Below are 27,790 nucleotides of genomic sequence, written 5' to 3'. Positions count from 1 at the left end.
TTGTGAATAAAACTAAAGGGGTTTTACAAACACAAATGTTAACCTTCTCAGCTAATTTAACACTAATTACATAATGTTACACTGTTTAAAATTTAGCAGAGATGGGACTAAGTCCTGCATATGCAGGTCTTAAGTAAAGTTTCAAGTTATGACCTTTAAGTTTCAAATCAGTTCTCAAGTTAGGAAGACTGCATTCAAGCAAGTCAAGTTGAGTCGCTGGATCTAATCTAGCAAGTCGAGTCACTGTTTCAGTCAAGTCAAATCATAGTTGAGAAAAGAGAGATTGGGAGCATGCACTGGTCGCCGCACCCAACACACAACAAACCTCCTGGATTGGGACCTGAGTGCAGCGGGTGACACCTCAGCACCACACTGAAGCAGTGCAAGGTTTTTAAGGTGGCTGGAGTGCCAATCCTGCCACCAACCCACAAGTTTTCCCTGCAACTTGGAGGACCATTTGCAGGGTGGATGCAGTTTAACACCATACCCAGGATCTATGTCATACCAAGGACCCTTAGTATGGATCACAAGTAAATTAATGAAAGGAATTATTAAGGATTAATTATTAAAGATTAATTAAGATTGAGCAACACATGTCAAGAACACGAGTTTTACTGAACAGTCAGTATGGGTTTAGATTAGAGAGGTTGTGTTTTACTAACATGCTGGAAGTCTATGAGAAAGCAAAAAAAGGATACGATCAGGGTGATGCATATTATGTTATTTGTCTTGACTTTCAGAAAGCATTAGATGAGGTCCCATGTGAGAGGATCGGCATCAAACTAAAAGATGGAGGGTGTCAGGATGCAGAACTGACTAAAACACAGGAAGCAGAGGGCAATGATGTGAGTTAAGAGTGGTGTACCACAGGGGTCAGTGCTAGGACTGCTCCCATTTTATATATATACTAGCCGACGCCCGCCGTAGCATACGGTGGAGTAAGAATAGGAACGGAAAACGGTAAGAAAGGAATTCAGAAATCAAGTAGAAATAAATACTTCTTGAAAGACGGAGTGTGCATGTAGAATTTCCGGCCAAGTAGGATTACACGTGAAAGTGATAAATAAATCAGGCTTTCCGAATTTACGTACTATAGCCATGGCATCCTGATAGTTTTGTTGCATGTATCTTGGACTTCCTGGAAATGTGGATGGTAATATGATCATTTTGCCTACACGTACGTTGTTATTTTCAGAGTTTGCTTGCAGTGCGTCTGTATTCAAACATTGTATTATTCCACGTGCAGATCTTGTTGATGTAATCTGAGATAGTTGAGACGTGCGCCCTCTGTTTTAACATACACATCTACGACGTACTGTTGGAATAGTTTGCAGCTGGAGTGCAAAATACTAAATGTATTCCTCATTGCTAATCTGTACGCGTAAAATTGGCATTGAGTAAGCCTTATTCGCTTGGCGGTTCTTTAATCGGGAACATGTTGTAAATCTTTGTGCCAGCCAATGTCTCCATAAAGGAATAAATAGGATCACAATTCATATTGAGCGTGGAAATCTGTTTACAGGTGTTGCATATGGGATAGATGCAAATGTCCCTTTCGGCAGGCATTTCGCCATCTTCTCCGACGAAAATCGCTGCAATGTCAGGGCATTGTATTGTCGTAAATCCTGCCCAGGGTTTTCCTTCAAAACCATTTGTACAGATGCTGTTGGATTGGACTGAGCGATTTCATGCATGTGTTTGTATGATTTAGCGAAGGGGTTGATGGTTCTGAGCATGTAGCTGGAGAAGTACATTTTTGCTGCATGTAGAGTTTGCTTTATTTTGTAAGCATACTTCAGTAGCTTGCGCTGTGTCAAAAACATACAACTGTCCATATCCTGGAGAGGTAGAAGTGTTAGCGTATAGTGGAGAGATTTGGTGATAAATTTGCCTGTGTATTTTAAAACAGTATGGTCCGTGGCCAGGAGGTTATCTATGCACCCATGAAAGCAAACACTAGAGAAGAGTTGTATTCTCAAATGTGTTCACGATAATTTTTAGCTTCTGATGTTTGCTGTGTAAGAAGCTGTTGTAAAGACACAGGTGGCTCCCGCAAAGGTGGTAAAGCTACTTTACCGTTGTGGCAGCACCTCGAGTACTTGTTGGATGTGTTACACTCAGCAGGCCAGTATAGTGCATGACATGGAAGACGATGAATAGGAATCGAGAAATGCTGTGTCGGCTGTGTGTGGGCGGGACTGGTTTTGAAGTGGAAGCAGGACGAACCAGAAGAGAAATATATATAAGAGATGCATAATTTTTGGATAGGAATAAAAAGAACAAGATGGTTAAGTCTGCAGATGATACCAAACTAAGTAGATTGGCAAATACTCTGGAATCAACTGAATCATTACAGAGGGATATAGACAGCATACAGACTTAGGCAGAATTATGACAAATGCAATTTATTATAAATAAATATAAAATATTACAAGAAGGAAGCAAAAATATTAGATTTGAATACACCATGGGAGGACTGAAAATTGAAAGTACAACTTATGAGAAGGATTTAGTAGTCATACTGTTCAGAAGCTATTAAGAAGTCTAATAGCATGTTAGGTTATATAGCATGATATGTAGAGCACAAGTCAAAGAAGGCTATGCTGTGTCATAAACTCGCACAAGAGCCATAGCAAGGTTTGGGGCAGCCACCCGTATATTGTTTTCCTGGCTGCTTAATTCCAAACAAATGATAGCACTGATGTGCACAAACCAGAGTTCAAAACAGAACTGAGGGAATAGGGAAAAGGTGGAGGTTTTTAATGGTCAGTATAGGAAGTGTCGTCAAAAGGGCCGGGACTGGAAGGGTCTTCAACCATAGGCTTGGGCCGGACATGACATTAAGGGGGGTTGGTGGAACCAGAGAGGTCTTCATCCATTGGTTCTGACCCGGAAGTGACATCAACAGGGCCAGGAGGAATTTCCCGTGAATGGTCTACAGGAAAGCGAGAAAAGGAATCAGTGCACTCTTCCAAATCCCGGTTTTGATTCAGAGTTGCACTCATTCCAGCCCTTTTTCTGCTTCCCATTCGCATGTGTGTGACAGCTGAAACTTTAACATGCACTGGTAAGACATAATCTTACTGTGTATAGTTTTGATCTCAAGGCCACTTAAAAGACATAGAAGTGTTAGAAAAAGTCCAGATAAGAGTGTTTAGGCTAATTCAAGGACTGCAGGGAATGTGTTGTGAGGAAATATTAAAACAGCTGAGCCTTTTCAGTTTAAGCATAAGGGGATTAAGAGGTGACATGACTGAAGTGTTTAAAATTATGAAGGGAATTAGTACAATGGATCGAGATTGTTACTTTAAAATGAGTTCAAGAAGAACACAGGACACAGTTGGAAACTTGTTAAGGGTAAATATCACACAAACATAAGGAAATTTTTCTTTACACAGAGAACCACAGACATAGGAATATGTTATCAAGTAGTGTGGTAGACAGGTGGACTTTAGGACCTCCAAAACTCGGCTTGATGTTATTTTCAGAGGAATTCATTAGATAGGGCTGGTGAGCTTTATTTGGACTGAATGGCCTATTTTTGCTTAACACTAGAATTACCAGAGCCTACGAAAAAACTCGTATATCCGGCCCACCTTAAATCGCTTCTTAAATCCGTTCACACCTCTCCACCAGCATCCTTTGTCCTCTAAATGTGCTGATAAAAGACAAGCTGCCAGCAGCCGGCTATTCCATCCCCCCACCGACTTAGAACGTGAGCGCACTTTTCCCAGCTCTTGCCTTCATTGATTATGTGGGAGTGAAGTGGAGTTTTACAGTGGATATAATAGATCGTCATTCTAAAGTAATCTGTGTAAACACATTGTTAAAACAGAAACTTTGTCATATTTTAGTAATAAATGTTACAAAATGTAGTAGGCATAAACTATAGAATGTGTAAAGCCCGAGTTCCAAAGATCAAATAAATACTTTCACAAAAGCTTCAAGGGCAATACAACAGCTTCTGTGGTGTAGCGCGTTAAGATTTACCTCTTAGAGCAAAACAACTCTGCTGCGTCTCAGACCTGAGTTCAAATCCCCACTAAGGATAAAATGTTGCTTTTTTTTTTTTTTTTTTTCTTTTTAACCTGAAACGGACATAAAATTTATAAATTGGTATGCACTGTCAGTTAATGAGATCGTTATATTTTCATGTGGGATGCTCCTTTTAAAATATTTTTTTAACAATTGAGACTGCAATTAACAGGAACAACTGTCCTTATAACTGTTATTTTTAAGATCCATAACACACAGACAGACGAGCACTGTGTAATAGGGAGACAGACAGGCAGAGATATATAAATAAACAGGAAAGGCACATGTACTGAAAGAAGAAAAAAGATCAACATGCGTTGTTCCTGTAGCACTGAATGAGCTCACGTGCTCTAACATCACCCCTCCCCCCCATCTGACTCTCTAAGTAACAACAACGCACGTTGATTTTTTTTTTCTTTCATTACATGTGCCTTCCCTGTTTATTTATATATCTCTGCCTGTCTGTCTCCCTATTACGCAGTGCTCGTCTGTCTGTGTGTTATGGATCTTAAAAATAACAGTTATAAGGACAGTTGTTCCTGTTAATTGCAGTCTCAATTGTTAAAAAAATATTTTAAAAGGAGCATCCCACATGAAAATATAACGATCTCATTAACTGACAGTGCATACCAATTTATAAATTTTATGTCCGTTTCAGGTTAAAAAGAAAAAAAAAAGCAACATTTTATCCCCAGCGGAGATTCGAACTCAGATCTGAGAGGCTGCAGAGCTGTTTTGCTCTAAGTGGCAAATCTTAACGTGCTACGCCACAGAAGCTGTTGTATTACCCTTGAAGCTTTTGTGAAAGTGTTTATTTGATCTTTGGAACTCGGGCTTTACACATTCTATAGTTTATGCCTACTACATTTTGTAACATTTATTACTAAAATATGACAAAGTTTCTGTTTTAACAATGTGTTTACACAGATTACTTTAGAATGACGATCTATTATATCCACTGTAAAACTCCACTTCACTCCCACATAATCAATGAAGGCAAGAGCTGGGAAAAGTGCGCTCACGTTCTAAGTCGGTGGGGGGATGGAATAGCCGGCTGCTGGCAGCTTGTCTTTTATCAGCACATTTAGAGGACAAAGGATGCTGGTGGAGAGGTGTGAACGGATTTAGGAAGCGATTTAAGGTGGGCCGGATATACGAGTTTTTTCGTAGGCTCTGGTAATTCTAGTGTTAAAACTTTCTAATGTTCTAATTGTAACAGTAAACTGGAGAAACTCCCCCTGATGTCATTTAAGGGGAAAAGTGAACCTTTAATGGGGTATGGGAGATGACTCCATGGTTTGGCATATGTGTACAGTGTGATATACACACTTTCCAGACAACCCTGGAAGTTAAAGGAATCCAAAGGTTTGGGCATCTTGTGCAATTAGACTATGACGCTGATATTGTTGAGGCACCACTGAGAGGCTCTAATGTGTCATTACTGAACTAACCTCCACTTCCAGGAAGTGGTAGAATTGGAGTTGTGCTTTATTGAGAGGGAGTATCATGCAAAAGTGGGAGACCTGCTTGGACACACAGATGAGCATTAGGGTACAGGTTGTTGTCATTGTTTGAGCAAATGATAAGTTGCATAAAAAAAACAAGCTAAAATGTGCTAAATGTTAAGGCTAGAGGCAGAAGTGACAATGCAACATTCTCTACATTTTTATGTGTGCCAGTTTGATTGAAAATTTAAGCTATGACCCAATTTCCTGGTATAGAATAGAGGGGCGCATTTGGAACCAATGGGACCTGTGTCTCTGGGGAAGGTGACTCTATGTTATGAAGGCCAATTACTTCAACTCCAAACATTTTTTGCTTTCACTATTTCACAGTTCTGACTGTATCATTTCAAAATTGTATTACTTCCTAGCGACCTGTAACATTGGCCATGTATGTGCTTTTCTCTTCTAGAGACAAACAGAAGGAGATTCAAAAAGGATGTTGTGGCCTTTACAGAAACAGAAATCTCTATACAAAATGTTTATTTAGTTATTAAAATTCAAATTTAATTTCTATCTTGATCACCAGTGACTGCAGGTGAAGGGTAGGGGTGCAGATTTTGGGGGGACAAGCTGAAGCAGCACTTATCTATCTATCTATCTATCTATCTATCTATCTATCTATCTATCTATCTATCTATCTATCTATCTATCTATCTATCTATCTATCTATCTATCTATCTATCTATCTATCTATCTATCTATCTATCTATCTATCTAAAAAACAGCTCCAAGATCAGCATTCACAGATATGGCACTTAGCTACTTTGTCGATTTGCCAGCCCCATTTACCTAGGAGGCAACATGTATGGCCACGATCCATTGGTCCTGTGAGACTCGCTGATGACCACACACCCAGGCAGATGGTCTCACGCATCCTGCAGTTTTATTGATCTTCTATTTATTGGTTTTAATTTCGTCTATGAACACTTCATTTTATAGGATTATTTATTTATTGTGAATTTTGCACTGCACTTTGGACACTGTTTTGTTGATTTGCTTTGGTTTTAAAATAAAAGCACTGAGCTCCTTTGCACCTTCCCCTTGTAATGTGTTGTGTGTATGTGTCCTCATCTGCCTAGGTCATCTGGTTACGTTATCAACAGTGTCAGGTTCAAGAGGCTCCCAAAACAGAAGTGAGAGCATGGAACCAACTCGCACCATCACAAATACCAATTCATTGGCAATAAATGTGTGAGTATCTCTGGAAAAATCTGAAAAGATCCAATTAAAGGGCATCCTCAGGTCACCTGCTTGCCAAAAGATCAAGGAATTACTTGCACTCTCATTTGACCTACTGTATGTGTTTCACTCAGGAAATATAGGTATTCACACAGAAATTAAACAAATAGAAGTCTGAACCAATTTTTAATGGATGTTGACATGCACTGACACCAGACACATTGTGCAAATAAACAAATTTATTTCATGATTACTTTGCATTACCTAATTAATTTAAGTAGGGTTTTTAAAATAATTGGAGGGTGTGGCACCCCCGCGCCCCACATTACAAATCACTTCTGTTGATCACAGTCCTTGTCTATACTAAGTTATATTCGATCACACTACTTGTGTAGGTTGCTTGCTGAGAAGGAACATGACTGTGTGATGTGATACATTGGGGCACCTCCTGTGTACTGTTTGATTTGTGGTTTGATATCACACATGTATATTTCTTTTCTATGGGAATATGTACAGACATAGGTTTCACATGCATGTATCAGGTAGATACACACAATACAAAGGTAGAACACTTATAGGATTTTAAATCTTACCTGTAATGAGTGGCACACCCAGTATAAAGTAAATCTGTAACATAATTACATTTGAATAGATTCTTAACATCTAGATGCAGGTCACAAGTCAAAAATAGACTACTGATATAATATTGTAGCGACCACCACATAATAGGTTTAGTAGGAAAACACAACAGGACAAAGAAATGATTACAAGAACAGTTTACTCTTAACAGTGTAAGAAAAATACATAAATGTAAAACAACAAAAAAGGAAACTGAATAGCAACTATTTTTAATTGTCTTAAACCTCTCATTGTTGTGGCCATGAGAAACACCCTAAAAATACTGGTTTCCTACAGGGAATACTCCCCTCTCCCTCCGCTTCTATCTTACCCTTATATACCAAGCCTATCACACCTCTTCGTCCCTGAAACTGTTCAGAAACCCCCATCTTCATTACCAATTCCTTGGTTCAGGGTACCACCCTTTTTCTTCCTTCTAACATTAATTACTTCCCTGACAGTAGTCCTTCACACTTCTCTTTGCTTTCCCTGCTAGACACAAAAGTTCCTCAGCTAAAAGGCTTCACCCCATTCGGGATTCTGCAATATTATATTTTTCCTATAGTTATAATGGAGATAATTTAAGAAAGTGCAATTCCACAGAAGAATCATCCATCCATTTCTTTTATCCCTTATTTTGTCAATATTTTAGCAAGATATTTTGATCCAACTATTCATTTTCTGGACCCATATACTCTAGTACAAAGTTGTAAAAGAGAAAACCCCATCCAGGTGGTATCATGCAGATTGTACACATGGAAACAATTTGTTTTTTCATTAATTACTAATTTGTTTTAAATTATGTTATTTCTTTTCTTTTTTTGTGTAGTTGTGTACTCCTTTCCTCTTAATATTTGTAGTAGAAACCCAGTTTGTGACATTTTCTTTAGTACAAAACGTATCCATTTTTTATTGTTCCATTTTTACCTTTTCTTTTCTCCTTCCACATCATACAAATTTGCTTTCCTATTTTTTTCTTTAGAGAATTTTTTTACACAGCCCTAATGAATACCGCATAGTCCGGGGGGGTGGTTTATGGTGTGGGTGGGCTCTTATCTGTCATTATTTACCCTATACAATTCAAGGCACCTCACACCCAAATAAGCAGACTTGAGCTGGGAGAATTTCAGGGGGGGCATGGGATAGCAGGCTGTTTATTGCTTGTGCTGATTGACACATTTGCAAAACAAAGACGCTGATGGAGAGGTGCAAAGGAATTTAAGGTGGCCTGGGATCACAAATTTTTTCACAGGCTCCAGGGATTCTAGTGTTAAAGCAATAGAAATAAACCATTTGTGTATCTGATATATCAGCTAAAGTTAAATGGAATAATTATAGTAATTGTAGTAATACAGGAATTTGAATATCCAGAATGGAGGTAAGGGTCCTTGCAACAAGACTGCACAATTCCACCACCCTGGGGCATTCCCAAAAGTCATGTATAAAGGAGATGGGAAAAAAATACAGTAAATGGAATTGGACTCACCCATAAAAACTATTTATGTTGTGTGATATACAATATGTATTATGAACACATCTAAATTGCACATATTGATATTCTGGATTTCTAAAGGAGGTCTTTATGCTGTCAAAAATGGTATCCTTACAAACCTCTGCAGCAGACAACAAATCCTATTGTCAGAATTTTTAAATAGCTAATGGATTACCTGCTGCTCTATGCAGCATGGCATGAAATTCAGAGAAAGGTTTTAATATTCATTGGTTTAGATATAGATACTGAAGGTAACTAAAGGGTTAATTAAACGTGGCTTAAGGCTTGGGCATGTGAGGCCTTTCTCACCTTAAAGAAACCAGAAGCATGATTTTCCAAGGTTAGAAGCTAGTAAATGAGTAACGAACACTCCTCTAGAAATGGAGGATAAGCTAATATGAGAGCCCAAACCCACCCCGACCCATGAAGTAGTGCTAAGATAAATAGTACAGTCCTCAAGTCACCCCTAGTAACATTCAGGTAAATGGGAAAGCTGAAAGGAGTCAGAAAATACTGGTAGCACTAGGTGATTGGATGAAATGATAAAGTTATGCATATTAGAAGTCAGATGATGTGATATATTAGATGAGGCAATGGTAGCATAAAAGCATAAAAGCAAATGAATTGTATTATTGATTGCTCACTCCATGAACCGAGACATTTGTGCATTTCTATGCGCAAATAAAGAATTATTCTGCATTCTTATCTGGTCTCAGTGAAGTACTTCTTTGAAAATAGAGGAAAGTTTTTTCCACAACAAAACCAATGTATATATCCAAACCAATATATCTCAACCAATGTATACATATCATAATGGATCTATACAAAGCAATGTATGTATATATATATATATATATATATATATATATATATATATATCCACCAATGCATCTGAACCATTGTAAATATCTAAATGGATGAATTCAGACCAATGTAAATATCTAAACCAATGTATCTGAGCCAATGTATATACAGTAATCCCTCCTCCATCGCGGGGGTTGCGTTCCAGAGCCACCCGCGAAATAGGAAAATCCGCGAAGTAGAAACCATATGTTCATATGGTTATTTTTATATTGTCATGCTTGGGTCACAGATTTGCGCAGAAACACAGGAGGTTGTAGAGAGACAGGAACGTTATTGAAACACTGCAAACAAACATTTGTCTCGTTTAAACTGTGCTCCATGACAAGACAGAGATGACAGTTCTGTCTCACAATTAAAAGAATGCAAACATATCTTCCTTTTCAAAGGAGTGCAAAGCAAGCAGTCAAAAAAAAAAATCAATAGGGCTTTTAAGTATGCGAAGCACCCGCCTGTACAAAGCTGTTGAAGGCGGCAGCTCACACCCCCCTCTGTCAGGAGCAGGAAGAGACAGAGAGAGAGCCACAGAAAAACAAAGTCAAAAATCAATACATGCCCTTTGAGCTTTTAAGTATGCGAAGCACTGTGCAGCATGTCCTTCAGGAAGCAGCTGCACACAGCCCCCCTGCTCACACCCCCCTACGTCAGCGCAAGAGAGAGAGAGAGAGAGAGAGAGAAAGTAAGCTGGGTAGCTTCTCAGCCATCTGCCAATAGCGTCCCTTGTATGAAATCAACTGGGCAAACCAACTGAGGAAGCATGTGCCAGAAATTAAAAGACCCATTGTCCGCAGAAACCCGCGAAGCAGCGAAAAATCCGCGATATATATTTAAATATGCTTACATATAAAATCCGCGATGGAGTGAAGCCGCGAAAGGCGAAGCGCGATATAGTGAGGGATCACTGTATTTACAAAAAAAAACTTTTCCTGAATGGCCACTCTTGTCTTATATATAAACATCTATGCATGGAAGTGTGTGTGTCTGTCTCTCCGACCTGTAAGTAAGAGGTGGAGTCAGGGTAAGGGCTCCACTTCTGAGGAAACAGAAACTTGTTTAGCCGCTAATACACAAGCGAAGCGAGCACATCAGCAAAATGGTATCCCTTTTACTTTTCCTCCCGCCACTAATTCTCAAGGGAGGCGAGCAACAAAACAAAACCTCAGAAGAAAGACAAAGTCACTTAGCTGCTAATGCACAAATGATGCAAGCACATCGGCAAAATGAAACCTCCTAGGAGAGAGACGCCCAGAATAGTTCCTTCCAATTACCTGACATCTCATCATTTCAATTTTTTTTTCTGATGATTTCAGTAGTTTCTAGGACCCCAGGCTTTTTACAGCACAGGCTTACACAGCTAGTTTTATATTATTTCCTGGATTTTTGTACTACTGCAGCTTTTTTAATTGTTTCATCTACTATGTAAGAGCCATTTGCTAGTTATTTAAGCTATATTAAATGCTTGCCTAAATATTAGTGCATAGTCTATGGGAGGTTCTTATAACGCCCACAAGTTCAATTGGTATATTCTAACTACTTTTTGCCCCTCTGACTATAGAATAGTCTCAGTTAGTGACCTGCCTTGCTGTGTGTAAGGCATGGAGAGCACATGGTTTTAAACTGTGCCTTACGTACTCAATAGTATGAAAGTTAACATGCTCTATTAAATGTGCAGTGCTGTACGTTAGAACGTACTGAATACGAAATATATCCTCTTTAAGTATAGAAAAACTGAAGTTTCACCAAAAAAGATAAGTTTATAGAAGAAACACTTTTTCTCATTTTTTTTAATTTCTATTCTATGTGTGTAACAAACGTTTCTCTTTATTCTTGTGTGGATTATTTGCTTTGAATTTTCACTAAATCTTTTAAAACAAACTTTTGGACTAAGAGATTTCTTTCGGGATGTGTTTTACCCGTGCTTGATCCTGCTACATAATATGTTTACATATATTTACTTTATTGAATTATGATTAGTTTACTCGATTTATGTACTGTATATTCCCTTGAATAAACTGCTTTCTGTATGTTTTGCATTTTTGTTATCCCTGCTTATACCAATTAATATTAGAGAAGCCCCATCGGTCAGAGCATTTAGTTGAAAGCTGGAGACACGTTGTTTTAGCATTGCATGCTCTTGTTAGAACTGCAGTTGCTCAGACTATTCATAATACTTTTTTTTTTATAAATAATTCTTTTGATACACAGTTACTAATTCTTTCTGACTTTTTGATGATCTATAGGGGTTACAAGTGCCATTTTGATCAAGTTGTCCTCTGAGATCTTGGAACAGTGCCTTAAAGACCTTCATCATATTTTGATGGTATCATTAATATTTGCCTGTGCAATGGTGCATTGCAGAGTTGCTGTAATGGAGTTAGGTGGCTGTCTGACCACAGGCAAAAGGAATGTAGAATCAGATTTTTTTTGTCTTTTCTGTCATTTGGATGTTTTAGGAACGTAGTTGAATATATTCAATTGTAAATATATAGATATTATTCTTTGTTCAAAAATATGATTTTGTTGATTTATTTTGATGTATGCATAAAAATATTGTGTGCTGAACTTATAACTGGAGGTGCACTGAATAAAATAAATCAAATTTAACTTAATATTTTCTCAAGCAAAGTATTTTCACAATTGTCATTAAAATTGGCTAAAAGGCTAAACAGCCATATAATAAACTAGAGCAGACTGTGAAACTACAAAGAAAATAAAAGGATACTGTCCATTTCTAATGGGTAAATTGTCCTATTCAAACAGTGTTTCACTGCTTTCAGAGTATCCACTTCTGGTTTAAATCTAAAGTAAAGATTGCAAAGTTAATTAGCTATTTTTTTTATTCATGCCACTCATTTATTGTCAAGCAGCTATACATTGTGGTAAAGTTTGTATGTACTTAAAACAAGAAGGTAATACTTTTACATATAGAATTATTATTGATAAATGAAAACTATTCCAGTTTGAGACTTTAATTGCAATGTTAACTCAGACTACAGAGCAGCTACCTGGAGTCTATAATGCACACATTTCAGCTCTATTCATACTGAACAAATCCCTTATAATTACTGGAATGTTTTTTCAGGAGTTTTTTTCTTTCTTTTTTTAAGACAATGGCTTCCTTTTTTTAACCTATTTTTAGTACTCCAATTTTCATTCAATCCTCAGGTCAATAAATCCTTCTTAGTCATCTGCTTCAATGAAGCCTGAATAAAGGTCATTTAATTTGATTCACCTTTCTTATCTCTCCTGTGTTTCTCTTGTAATTCTTTGTCTATTGTGTAGCCAAAGCTGTTTGGAAATACCTCCATCTCCAGCTTCAAGAAAGGCTTTGCTTCTTATTAGAAGATCTGCAAGACAATTGCATTTTAAAGCTTTATTCCCACATGAATTCATGGAATTTATTTAAATACATAGTGAATTAAAAAATTCTGATTAGTAACCTTTCTGAACTTTTGTAACTATGTTAAAAATTGTGCAATAATTTGAACTTTTTTAGTACGTAATTAGGAATAATTTAACATGGTATGTAAGCCTCTAAACCACAAAAAGCAGGACACCCTTTAGAATTTGACACAGGGCTTATACACCCAATCAGAGTATGGGTGTTTGAATAATTAAGTTTTGGCTTTAAGAAAAGTAACTTGATGATGGTTGTGGAATTTAAATTAATCTGTTTCTAGTGATACATTAAATAATAATCAAGGCAGAGTTATACTACTCCACATTGCAATATGATCTAAAGTCATAAATGGTGTTATGGTATACACTGCATATACCACATGATATGGTATCTAACTCATATTCATAAAAAACAGACAGCCTTTAACTTGCTGGTATCAAATTAAATAAACAAGATGTTCATAGTTTAACTCTAATTGATATTCCCATCACCCTAAACATCCCTTGTAAGCAGTGTGGTTGCATTTAAAACATGAAAAAGTCAGAAACAGTGTAATCATTATTTCAAAGTGATACTGTTCATTCAACAAAAGTTTAAAAAGCCAATATTTTATATCAGGTAAATTAAGATTACAGACTATTCAATCTCTTTTCAATATCATAAACCTTCCTTGACACAAATATGAAGTAAGAATGACAAAATCAAGCAAGTCACATAAATATCATCCATCCATCCATTTTCCAACCTGCTAAATCCGAACACAGGGTCACGGGGTTCTGCTGGAGCCAATCCCAGCCAACACAGGGCACAGAACCAATCCTGGGCAGGGTGCCAACCCACCGTAGGACACACACAAACACACCTACACACCAAGCACACACTAGGGCCAATTTAGAATCACCAATCCACCTAACCTGCATGTATTTGGACTGTGGGAGGAAACCGGAGCGCCCAGAGGAAACCCACACAGACACGGGGAGAACATGCAAACTCCACGCAGGGAGGACCCGGGAAGCGAACCCAGGTCTCCTAACTGCGAGGCAGCAGCACTACCACTGCGCTGCCAAATAAACTTTAAACATAAGTCTCCTAAAGTGTAAAACCCTTCTACTGGGATACTTGCTATTTGTTGATAAAGCCCATGACTGAACTTCTGGGTTGAGTGCATAAGTGAACAAAGCCAGGTAAGGAATTGCTGCTTGTGACACCTAGAATAAGCAACATGTAGAGTGAAGTATGCAAAACATGAAAACATCCTCATTTTTAATATTCTGACGATCATTCGAATGAATGAATCCTAAGCAACATCAGCGGGAAAAAGGAATGAGGTTTGTTAAGCAGACCTTAATTTTCCCAAATTAGTTTTTTGAAAAGATGAAACTGAAATGCGTATGAATTAGTGGAATTTCTCTTCTTCAAAATCAAATTATTATGGTATCTAACCAAATGATGCAGCTGAATGCCTATTCTCATATATGCTAAGCAAAGACAATGGCATGCGCCAGACACTATGAAGAAGTGTTAAACGTGGTAGCAGCAGGGTATGTGATATTTGGCTTACATTTCGTTGAAACTCAGCCTAGTGCAGTTTTCAAATGAAGTACAAATACAGTGACAGATGCTATTTCAAAATTCCAATGAGAAATTACACGGGAATGCTTGCAAAATAGAAATTTGCTGGTTGCTTTGGTGAACAATCGTGTTCACTTGGAGGATTCAAGAACATGAGGAACGTTCCTGGGATTTTGTGATATATCTACATGCCCCTGTTCTTCTTTTCCTTTGTACCTCTGATTTCCTAAAAGCATGTCTTGCCAGAGGTGGTAGGATCTATCAAGTAGTGACTGTTACACATGTCCAATTTTTGGGAAATAAACATTTGATTTCTTGGTTTCCAGTACTCTAATAGAAACTAAATGAGGAATGTGAGGTGCTTATTCTATTTTCTGATAATTGCTATTGATATAGGGTAACACGGTGGTGCTTTAGTTAGTGCTATCTAATGTTTCCAGGGTGCCAGATTTATGTCTGATGGTTGTGGCCTGTATGGAGTTGGCATGTTCTCTCCATGGCTGCATGGGCTTTCCCACCTTTCTGTATTTTAGTGCTGGTGGATATCAACCACAAGCTACAATGTGTTATGGGAGAATTGGAATCCCTAGAGATGAAAATTTCAATAGATCCTTGTCAGACGAAAGCATCTCAGAGATGAGAATGCTTGTTCCACCCCCACCCCATGTCTTCAGACAGTGATGATGATGTTATTATGTGGGACTCGATAATGTGACAATTGAACTTATGGTTACCTAACCCTAAAACTTCTGTGACTTGTTTCCCTTGTGTGATAAAGATGTGGAAAGAAGCACCCCTTGAGAAGAACAATTTTAAACCACATTGGCAATCAACAACATTTGATATTGACAGTTGGAACTCCTGAAGACAGAATTTGCATCCCACATTCAGGCCACGAAGGAGAGGAACCCTGCTGTGAGAATCATTGTGTCAGATCTACTTCCCATGCTGTGTACATCAGATGAAATCTATAGCTGAAGTCTGGCCCTAACACCTACGTAGATTAGAGACTTCTGCAACAGATAAAACATCTGCTTCATTGAAAACTGGGATCTATTCTGGGAGAGACTGCTTTTCTATAGACAGGATGGCCTGCACCCTAAGGTGTTTGGTGCTCGGATCCTCTCCATCAATATCTCAAAGGTAATTTGCCTTTCATGGCTACATAGTTCTAGTCCTAATGGTAACTATAATTAAGTGTTAGTATGTGATTATTTCTGTTGTGGGTTCATCTGTAGATGTACACTGTATTAGCATTAAGTGCAAAATGGTATATACCGTATAAACACAAATAAGTTAATTTTTATTTCAAACTGCCCTAATACTCTGATACAGCTGTGCTCTTCCAAGACCTTAAATGTGACTTTATTAAATATTAGAGTGTTACTCAGTAAGATCTTTTAAATTAACAATCTTATCAATAATAAGAAAATAGACTTTCTTAGATTGAGTGAAACATGGCTCAGTAGTGACAGTGCGGCAGTTTTAAGTGAAGATGCAACTACTAATAATGATTTTCAATTAATAAAATAATCCATTCAATTAACAAAGGTAAGAATAACAATGATTTAGCAAGTTTTTTGTTGAGCCATATAAACTATAAAAATGACAATTTTGGTACCTTTGCATCTTTAGAATATCTTGCTATAATAATACAAGAAGTGATGCAGCGTCTCGTATCAACTGTTATTGACCTCCAAATATAATGCATCTTTTATCATGGAACTTTCAGACTTAGTATCTATAATAATAACTATGACAGGCTCCTAACTGTAGGTAGTTTCAGTTTTAATATAGATAACCAGTGTGACCTAAAATCAAGAGAATTTATGAACCTACTGTGCTCCTTTCATCTTAGCCAGCACACCAGCCACCATACACAGGAAAGAGGACACATGCTAGATCTAGTAATTTCAAAAGGACTAAACGTAAACATGAGGCAGATACTTGATATTGGTATCTCTGACTAATTCTGTATTCTAATTAATTTAAAAATACTAGTAACTAAACTAAAGAGCAGCACATTGTTAAAAAACATTTTTGATGACACAGCACCCTCTAGGTTTACCAATATTTTGAATGATCAGTCTGATGTAGTTCTTACCCTAATACAGTAAGAAATGTCACCATTAAGTTGGAATATGGAATGCTAAGGTGAGAGCTGCATCTGACATAATGGACCCTGAAAAAATTGTTAAGAAATCCCCCAGCACTAAAATACCTTGATGACTCACAGCGTCTCTGAACTAAAGATAAAATTCTGGAGAGCTGAGTGCAAATGCAAAAAAAAACTAAATGTCCACTAAGAAATATTAAATGTACATGTAACAGAATATATCAAAGAATTCCATCTTGAGAGGCAGTCCTATTTCTCTAAAATTTAAAATGATAATGCTGAAAATCCAAGAGAATTACTCAAAACTAAACCCAGCTCATTTAACAGAATGCCAGCTTAAAACTTCTAGCAAAACGTGAGGCTTTTGCAGCATTTTTTAACACAAATAAAAGATATAAACTCTTATTTTAATGAATTAAATTCCTTCACTCACATAGGTCTAACTGAGATCTTTAGAATAATTTCTCAACCTAAACACTTCTTGTGTCCTTGACCCAGTCCCAACAGACTTTTTTAAAGAAGTCTCTGATGTGCTTATTGATAGTGTACTTAACAGAGTTAACTTGCCACTTGGACCTTACTTTTATTCTTTGTTAGTTCTTCTTCTTCTTTGGGCTGCTCCCATTAGGGGTTGCCACAGCGGATCATCTTCTTCCACATCTTTCTGTCCTCTGCATCTTGCTCTGTTACACCCATCACCTGCATGTCCTCTCTCACCACATCCATAAACCTTTGCTTAGGTCTTCCTCTTTTCCTCTTTCCTGGCAGCTCTATCCTTAGCATCCTTCTCCCAATATACCCAGCATCTCTCCTCTGCACATGTCCAAACCAACGTAATCTCACCTCTATGACTTTGTCTCCCAACCGTCCAACTTGAGCTGACCCTCTAATGTACTCATTTGTAATCCTATCCATCCTCGTCACACCCAAGTGCAAATCTTAGCATCTTTAACTCTGCCACGTCCAGCTCTGTCTCCTGCTTTCTGGTCAGTGCCACCGTCTCCAACCCATATAACATAGCTGGTCTCACTACTGTCCTGTAGACCTTCCCTTTCACTCTTTTGCTGATACCCATCTGTCACAAATTACCCCTGACACTCTTCTCCACCCATTCCACCCTGCCTGCACTCTCTTTTTCACTTCTCTTCCACAATCCCCATTACTCTGTACTGTTGATCTCAAGTATTTAAACTCATCCACCTTTGCCAACTCTACTCCCTGCATCCTCACCATTCCACTGACCTCCCTCTCATTTACACACGTCTTCTGTCTTGTTCCTACTGACCTTAATTCCTCTCCTCTCTAGAACATATCTCCACCTTTCCAGATTCTATGTTAATTAGTGTTCCCTTATTTTAATTCTTATTTATTTTGTCTTTTTTCTCTTTCTTCATCATGTAAAGCACTTTGAGCTGCATTATTTGTATGAACATGTGCTACATAAATAAATGTTGTTGTTGTTGTTAGATACAGAGGTCTTTCCAGATTGTCTAAAGACTTCAGTTTTTAAACCATTTCTTAAGAAAAATAATCTAGGCAATCTCAGTCTTTGACAATTGTAGACCTATTTCTAACATGATTTTCTTGAGTAAAATTCTAGAAAAAGCAGTTTTGCAGCCGATAATTGATTACTTTAACAAAAATTATATTCTTGATTTGTTTAAATCAGGTAGTACAGAAACTGCACTAGCTAAAGTAGTAAAGACTTACGGGTCACGTATCTGTCCTTGTTCCCTTAGACCTGAGTGCAGCATTTGACACCATAGATCACCACATTCTTATAAAGATCGCGTTATACAATTGGTGGGTCTCTCTGGTAGAGTTTTAAGCTAGTTTCAGCCTTATTTAATTGGAAGAAAATTCTTTGTTAGTGGGATAATTGTGTTTCAGTGGTACATGATATTTAATATGGTATACCACAAGGATCTATTCTTGGCCCACTACTTTTTTCAATCTACATGCTTGTATTAGGCTTAGATTATATCAAAACACAAGGTGCACTACTACAGCTATGTAGATGAAACACAACTTTACTTATCTACAATAGCTCATTAACATCGATTATTATTATTATCGATGCTCTGGCCTCTATGATTCAATGCCTTAATTGTATTTCTGAATGGATGAGTAGTAACTTTCTCAAGGTAAAACAGGAAAAAATAGAAATCTTAGTGGTTAACAAAAATGGAAATAATGTGGGTATTAGAAATAAACGTGATTCGTAAGCATTAAAAGTCAAAGCAGATGTAAACAATTTAGGTGTAATCATGAACTCTGACCTAAACATTAAATTGCACATTAACCATATTACTTGGACTGCAATTTTTCAATTAAGGAACATTGCAAAATTAGAACTCTTATCACACTGCAAAATGCTGGAAAATTTAACTTTCTCTTTTGTTTTTAGTCGACTAGATTACTGTAATGCACTCCTAACAGCACTGCCTAAGGAAGACATCAATCAATTGCAATTAGTTCAGAATGCAACAGCAACCATCTTAACCAGAAACAGAAATTCTGAGCAAATCTGTTCAGTTTTAGCATCCTTACAATGATTACCTTGCATCCTTTACAGTTAACATTAAAATACTACTAATGATATATAAAGCCTTAAATAATCTTTCTCCTTCCTATATTTTGGAGTGCCTGTGCCCCTACACTCCAAGTCATAACCTTAGATCTTCTAATTGTTGTCTGTTTATTGTTCCAAAAGAGGGAGAGGTTGGGAGGATGCACTGATACAGTGCATTGCCACATCCACCAACAACGCACCACAAAAGATACCAAATTAAACATAATAAAAAGTGGTGAAGCAGTCTTTTGCAGTTATGCACCAAAAATGTGTCAATCTTTACCGACAAAGATATGACAGGCTAATACCTGGGATCATCTTAAAACTCCTCAAGCCCAGTTTTTAAATTTGGCTTTTTTGTAGCCTACATTTTAGTTGTGCTACTAATAGAGTATACGTGCCTATAATTATCATATTTTTCAGGGATTTGCAATCATTACTAATATCTACTTTTCTCTGCTTTCTTTTTCTAATTTCTCTGTGGTGCCGTTTTGTGCCACCACCACCTCCTGACTGAGGCACTGTGCAGCCACATGTGATGCTGGAATGAAGGCGAGTGCCCCAGCTGTCCAGGAGACCAAATGTAGCGAATCCTCTGTGACAAAGCCCAGAAATAATGAGTAATGACTTAAGAGCATCTATGTTAGGTAGAATGGCCATTGGGAGCTGGGCGGTCTTTTGGGCTTGGAACCATTGTATTTTTATTTTTTTTCTTCAGCTCCAGAGTTTTTTTTTGTCCTCCTTTTTTGTCCTGCCAGCCATCTGACTTTATAATTGGACTCATCTTTAGATACTTAAAAAACAATATTATATATTAGACAACTATACTATGTAAGATCTAAAATTTTTTATTACTAATCCATTATTAATTTTGCCTAATTTAACCTGTTTTCTTTTCATGTAACTACTTATTTGATACTGTATCTTGTAAAGCATGTTGAGCTACTTCATGTATATGGAAATGTGCTATAGAAATAAATTTTGTTGTGATTCCAGGCAGACCCTGTCTCTGTAAATGAACTGATGCCTTAACCTGCCCTGCAGAAAATGCTGCTGGGACTTGCTCTGATTCATAGGGACCTTGAACTGAATTAAGCAGGTTTAAGAATGGTTTATTATAATATAGTATATTACTAACATACTGCATAAATCGACTAAGAATAGGTATGTTGACTTATTCAGTACACCCTGATTTTGACTTTTATCTCATCTACTGAAATTTGCTGTTCTTGCATGCATTATTTTATTTCTGTTTGTTATCCACATCCATCCTATGTTTAAACAAAATAACAAATAACACTTAAAACACATACAGTGTATTAGATATTTTTTGTTAGCATACCAAGTTCAACTAACTGGTATTGACTAGTTTTTGAGAGTGTGGAGTCAATTATGATGGAAGAGAATACCTTTTTGTATTTTAAAGTTTGCAGATTAGTTTTTTTTCTTTCATTGTAGAATGCAATGACACAAGAAGAATTTTATTTTTGTTTTCTGTAAAGGCATATTAGTCTGAAAAGTAAACTGAATAATGATGTCTTTTAGCACATCCCAAGAGCCACGTAATAGTAAATGCCAGTTAAAAGACAGCAGGGAGTAAAATACAAAAATGGGAACATAAGGGAATTCACTAGGGTGTAAAACCACAAGAATAGGAATATAACGCTTCAGGTTTCCTTTTTCAGAGTTCTTATTAGAACTGATGGCAAAGTAAAATAGGGGGTTTTCATTATTCTGTTGACTTTGGTATAATTTGTTAAATTCTTGTAATACTAGAGTTTACAAAAATTTAAATTAATAATGCATAAAAGCATAGATGTGGATATATTTTTACTGAAATCTGCAAATAATGTATAGTAATTACACTTCTTTCAAGTGAATTGCCATAGTCTGCAGAGTTTACTTAGTGAATACATTTTTTGTTTGTTGTTTTCTTCTTCAGAGTTACAAACTATTTGTCCAGAAGCAGTAGGATAATTAAAGATAAAGGGCACAATGCTGCTTCTGTGAAAGTCTGCTTAGATATTTTCACACACCTGTCAAAACGAATAAGCATTACGGTTCCTTGATAAATATCCCAATTTTCTCAGCCCTAGTGTATAACTCTTGGTGTGTCTCAGATTAACTCAAGTTTCATCTTAGAGCATTGATTCTCTCTGTGCAAAAAATGAGAGCCAGCTCTATGTCTGTTCAGATATCTTAAAGCACTTTGAGGCGAGTACAGCTGTGTACCCTATACCTTTTTTCTTTTATCTTTACTATAGTCTATACTAATATTTAGCAGTGTGTAGAAACTGAAGAATACAAAACATATAAACTATAGGTTTACTGCCTTTCCCCTAATACTCAAAATGCAAAAAACTGCATTCTGACCTTTTTGAATTGATTTAGGAAGAAGTTCTTATTTAAATATTACATAAAGTGAAATCTGACAATCGGTCAAACAGTCAGTATAAATGAAATGACTACCAGGATTACCATTTTGTTACAGAGGATAGCACAAATGATGGTACAAGCTGCAACCAGGATTCAATTCATAGATAGATAGATAGATAGATAGATAGATAGATAGATAGATAGATAGATAGATAGATAGATAGATAGATAGATAGATAGATAGATAGATAGATAGATAGATAGATAGATAGATAGATAGATAGATAGATAGATAGATAGATAGATAGAACTTTACTTGTCCCCAGGGGGAAATTTGGCTTTTTACAGATGCTATTTAAATAAATACACACGTAAATAGATAAACATTTATATACACACACTATGTTTTGAACTCACACCAGAATGACTAAAAAGGAAGATAATTTTAAAAAGAAAGAAAACTTTGCAGTCATAGTGAGGCATTTTGCAGGTATATTGCTGTCGGTATAAAGGAGCCCCAATTGTATTTATTGACACACATCTGCTGAATGATTCATTGGCTAAAAGTTCTCAGTGTGTCACAAAGAGGATGTGCAGCATTGTTCATAGTGGCACTATGTTTTGTTTCTATTCTCTCCTTTGCTACTACCTCCAGGGTTTTAAGAGTATGTCCCATAACAGAGCCAGACCTTTTATTCAGCTTGTTGATTCGGTGGGCCTCTCCTGCAGTGATGTTACCAGCCCAGCACACCACAGCATAGAACATTGCACTGGCCATCACAGAGTTGTAAGAAGATGTGAAGGGTGTCACTTCCCACATTACAGGAACATATTATTCTAAGGGAAAGGAATAGATGTCTGCAAGATCTATAGGTCAAAAATTACAGGCACAACATTTTCAAATTGTATTCATCATTAGAACAATCTAGACGAGAACAGGCCATTCAGCCTAGCAAACCTTGTCAGTCCTATCCACTTAATTATTCTAAATACACATCAAGTCTAGTTTTAAACGTCCCTATAAAGTCCTACTGTCTACTAAACTACTTGGTAGCTAGCTTATTCTAAGTGTCTATGGTTCTCTGTGTAAAGAAAAACTTTCTAATGTTTGTGCTAAATTTACCCTTTAACAAGTTTCCAACTGTGTCCCCATGTTCTTGTTGAACTAATTTTAAAATAACAGTCTCAATTAACTGTACTAATTCTTTTCATAATTTTAAACACTTCAATCATGTCTCCAATCAGTTGCTTTCCTCTAATCTTCTATTGCTTAAACAGAAAAAGGCTCAGCATTTTTAAACTTTATTCATAATTCATGTCCTATAGCCCTGGAATCAGCCTAGTCACCCTTCATGAACATTTTTCTAGCAGTGCTATATTCTTTTTGTAGCTTGGAGACGAAAACTGTACATAGTACTCCCAATTACGTTATAAAGCTTGAGAGTAACCTCCTTGGATTTGTACACTACACATCATGTTGTATAACTTACCACTGTGTTGGCCTTCTTAATGGCTTATGAACACTATCTGGAAATTGATACTGTAGAGTCCACTACGACTCCTAAATCCTTCTCATAAGGCATACTTAAGATGTTATAGGGACACTTCTTACAGACACACACAGACTAAGTTTCAGAGATGTTTTAGGAGTGGAATAAATATGATATGATGAATCCTGCAATTTGATAATGCCCTATTGTTGCTTCCTCATAGAATTGTAGCAAGTTAGTAAAACATGACCTCCTTCTTCTGAACCCATGCTAACTGTTCAGTAAAACCCCTGTTCTTGCCATGTGCTGCTCAATTTTATCCTTAATAATTCCTTCCATTAAGTTTCCATTGATTCACATTAAGCTTACGGGCCTATAGTTGCTTGAATCTGCCTGATCACCCTTTTTGTATAACTGAATAATATTTGCCATTTTCCAGTCCTTCAGAATTTCCTCAGTGTGTATCCTAAAAATATGCATCAAGGTTTTATATATATATGCTCTAACCTCCTTAAGATCTTGAGGGTAAATATTATCTGGTCCTGGAGATTTGTTTGACTTCAGCCTATTTAATCTAAGCAGTACCTCTCCCTCTACAATTTCTAAATCACTCCGTACCTCCTTAGTAGTAGTCCCTTTTTTCTGCTGGGTGATTATCTACTTCCTCACTTGTGAAGACCTCAGAAAACTGTAAGTTTAGCACATCCATTATTTCACTGTCTGTATTTTTTAATTCCTCTTTACTAATCCTGATGCACTTCACCTTCTCCTTGACTGTTCTTTAACTACTAAAATACTGAAAGAATCTCTTTGGGTCATCTTTTGTCTTTTCTACTATATTCCTCTCTAACTGTCTTTTAGCCTCCCTAATATCGTTCTTAATGGTTGCCTTCATGTTCTCTTACACCCTACGATTCACATTGGAGTTATTAGTCTTATACGCCTTATACAGCTGTTTTTTCCTTTGTAGCTTTGTTTTTAACTTTTTATTAACCCATTGCGGAGTCTTCTTAAATTTCCTACTAATCGCAAATGTAGATATACACCTGCCCTGTATTATGTGTAGAACGTTTTTAAACCTGTTCCACAGCTCCTTGACTGTCTCCACACTTAAAAGCGTATCCCAATCTATCCTCCTTACATTTTGAAGTTTCTGCTCAAAATTTGGCCTACAAAATTTAAACTTAACAGTTTTATTCTTTGCATCTTCCAAAACACTGAGAACTGTATTATATTATGGTCAATTGACCCTAGTGGTTCAAGCACCTCTACACCTCCCTCAATGAGCTGGCATGATTATAACAAGCACTGCCATCCTAGATGGGCACCGAAGAGAAAGATAAAAATAAAGAAATGATCTGGGGTGCAGGCAACCAACACTACTTCCCTACTAGACAACCAGAAATACATAAGCACACCAGTGAAAGCAAAGCTGAGATACAAAAGAATTGTTATTATCCCATAAAATGAGGCATTGGACACAACAAATAAACCCCCTGTATACATAATACCTCGCTGAAGAGCTTTCACCCCCCCACATGAATCACGAAACAAAACAATTAACAACATACATTATTAATATACAAATGTGAAAAACAAATTAATGCAATCGGAGTCCTTTAAATATTCACCGTTAAACATGATTATTTATAGTCTGTGATGGTGAAGGATGAGCCAAGCCTTACCACCTGTTCTGGGAAACGCAATGCTACACAGTTCCTTATGCTGGTCCATCAGGTCTTCTCCCAAATGACTTCACCTCATTCATAAGAAAAGAAAAATGATTCTTACAGAAATGAACTTGGGTTAACCTGACTTTTTCCCATCGAGTTGAGTAGCTTTCTCTTTTGCATTTTTTTGTAGAGTCTGTTTCTCCTTTGGGTCTGGCACTCTCTTCTCCTCCTCACCTTTTTCCCACATTGAGCCATTCCATCATTAACAGGTCTAGGGAGAGGTGCAAACTGCCAGTGACATCCACACATATCCCTGACAACCATTACAGAATCCCCACCCCCAAATCCCCCTTCAGGTCATAGTAGGGTTTCATGTTGGTCACATGGTATGTATCCATTTTCATGTTACTGTCATTTTGCCATTGAACTTGGTAATTAATGGGCCCTAATCGTTTAATTACTGTTGCTGGACCAAACCATTTTGGCGCTAGCTTGGATGTAAATTTGGCTGATGCTTTTGAGAGCATAGTGTGTCCTCAGACAAACCCGGTCCCCTTCAGAATATCTAACACACTGGTGGTGCTTAACTCGAAGGCTGCCAGTTCGAATCCCTTAACCTGCAATTGCTCCAGGAGTACAGTACAAAGAGCTGACCCTCTGCTTTGCCCCTAAAACTCTGAATAAGATGGGGTATGTAAAAAAGAGAATTTCCCCTTGGGGATTAATTTAGTATACACTTGCATGCACCACTCCACACTGATAATCATATTCAAATGTGTTAAAAAAGTAAGATAAAAAAAGATAGTACCAAGAAAACAAATCTGAATACACTGCCTTACTATGCTTTCAAACAGAGGAGGTGGTGAACCTCTGTCACATCCATCCATCCATTTTCCAACCCACTGAATCCGAACACAGGGTCACAGGGGTCTGCTGGAGCCAATTTCAGCCAACACAGGGCACAAGGCAGGAAACAATCCTGGGCAGGGTGCCAACCCACCACAGGACACACACAAACCACACACTAGGGCCAATTTCGAATCGCCAATCCACCTAACCTGCATGTCTTTGGACTGTGGGAGGAAACCGGAGCGCCCGGAGGAAACCCATGCAGACACGGGGAGAACATGCAAACTCCACGCAGGGAGGACCCGGGAAGCGAACCCGGGTCCCCAGGTCTCCCAACTGCGAGGCAACAGCGCTACCCACTGCGCCACCGTGCCGCCCACCTCTGTCACAACCCTCTCAATATATTATATAAATATAATACAGTTTATCTATAGTTCTGTCCAGAACTGTTGGAAATTATAGTCCATCATCCTGGAGAAAACAATTTGTAAAACTAAGTGAACAAGAAAAAGTTCTACGATAATCTAAGTACCTTTAGAAAAAGATACATTATTTTGATAGCTTTTTGTTTTATATATCACAGTTAATTTGTCAGGTAACGGATGTTAATGTAATTTAATTTTGTAATGCCTACTCTTCTGTAGAGAAGCCTGATGAGGACTGAAATACAATGCACTTGAGTAATGCCCTTGAAAAGATTTATTACTATATTAATTTATGTCTCTGTAACATTGTCAGTTAAAATCAGTGTCTACAATATTTTTCACATAGAAATTATAATTATAGTTTAAATATCTATGCATTTTATTATAAATGCTGCCTTATTTGTATTAATTTGGGTTGCATATTCCAAAGCTGTACTACTTAAAATACACTTCCCACTCACATATCATGATTTAATTGAGAGTGCCACAGTTAAACAAAGGCTTGGCTAAAACAATAACTGACTGATAATAAACGCTAGTTCAGAGGAGTAACTGCTGACTAATATATTAATGATATTCATTTAGACCACAGTAACATTAGCCTGAAGCAACTTCTATCATCGCTCATTCAAAAGTCTTTATCAAAAATGTAGTGAAATGTCCCAAGGTCCTGTAGTTTACACTTTGCTTATTCATAACAGTGACATTCACTACTGTCTTGTAAAACTGTCCAGTTGACCAGACACTTAATTTTACAGACTGTCTTAACGGACAGTCGATACCATCCAATCACAACTGTATTCAAATATACTGTAACTTCATTAGAACAACTTTGAAAATACCACACGTACTGTGATGCTGTTTATTTTAACTGTGAAGTTTTTAAAGCACTTTGAACTTGCATTCAGTCAAGAGAGCTATATAAAAATAAATTGAATTGTATGAAAATGAGTTGATTTCAGACTTTTTAATGGAAAAAATACATGGTGTGAAAGTAAACGTTAGTATTTCTGATCTCACAACATCATCTACAGCGTTGTCACAGGGATGCATTATCTTGCTTATATTCCATATCAATGATTGTTTCAGTTATTAAGTCTATTTGAAACTTAGTTTTTGAAGTTTTCTGGTTGTACTGTTATGGTTAGTCTCTTAGAAAATGATGAAGTACCTCTTGATTAATGAAACTGATTTGATTTTGATCTTTTTTATTTATAATCCTTTATTAGCACTTACTCCCATAGCCATGAAGTGCTTTGAGAGGCTGGTGCTAGAACATATCAATGACACTATCCCTGACAGTCTGGACCCCCTCCAGTTTGCCTACCATTGCAACAGGTCCACTGAGGATACTATCTCCATAACACTACACACCACTCTGTCTCATCTGGAAAACAAGAACTGTTATGCCAGGCTGCTGTTTGTGGACTACAGCTCCGAATTTAACACCGTCATTCCATCCCAGCTCATCGCTAAACTCCTAGATCTGGGTCTTAGCTTTTCACTGTGCAACTGGGTACTGGACTTCGTCAACGGCAGACCTCAGCAAGTGCGTATTGGTGGAAAAACCTCCTCCATCATCACCATCAACACTGGCATCCCGCAGGGCAGTGTGCTGTGCACCCTG

Source organism: Erpetoichthys calabaricus, chromosome 8 (assembly GCF_900747795.2).
Source record: "Erpetoichthys calabaricus chromosome 8, fErpCal1.3, whole genome shotgun sequence".
Lineage (NCBI taxonomy): Eukaryota > Metazoa > Chordata > Cladistia > Polypteriformes > Polypteridae > Erpetoichthys > Erpetoichthys calabaricus.
Note: the sequence above shows the minus strand (reverse complement) of the source record.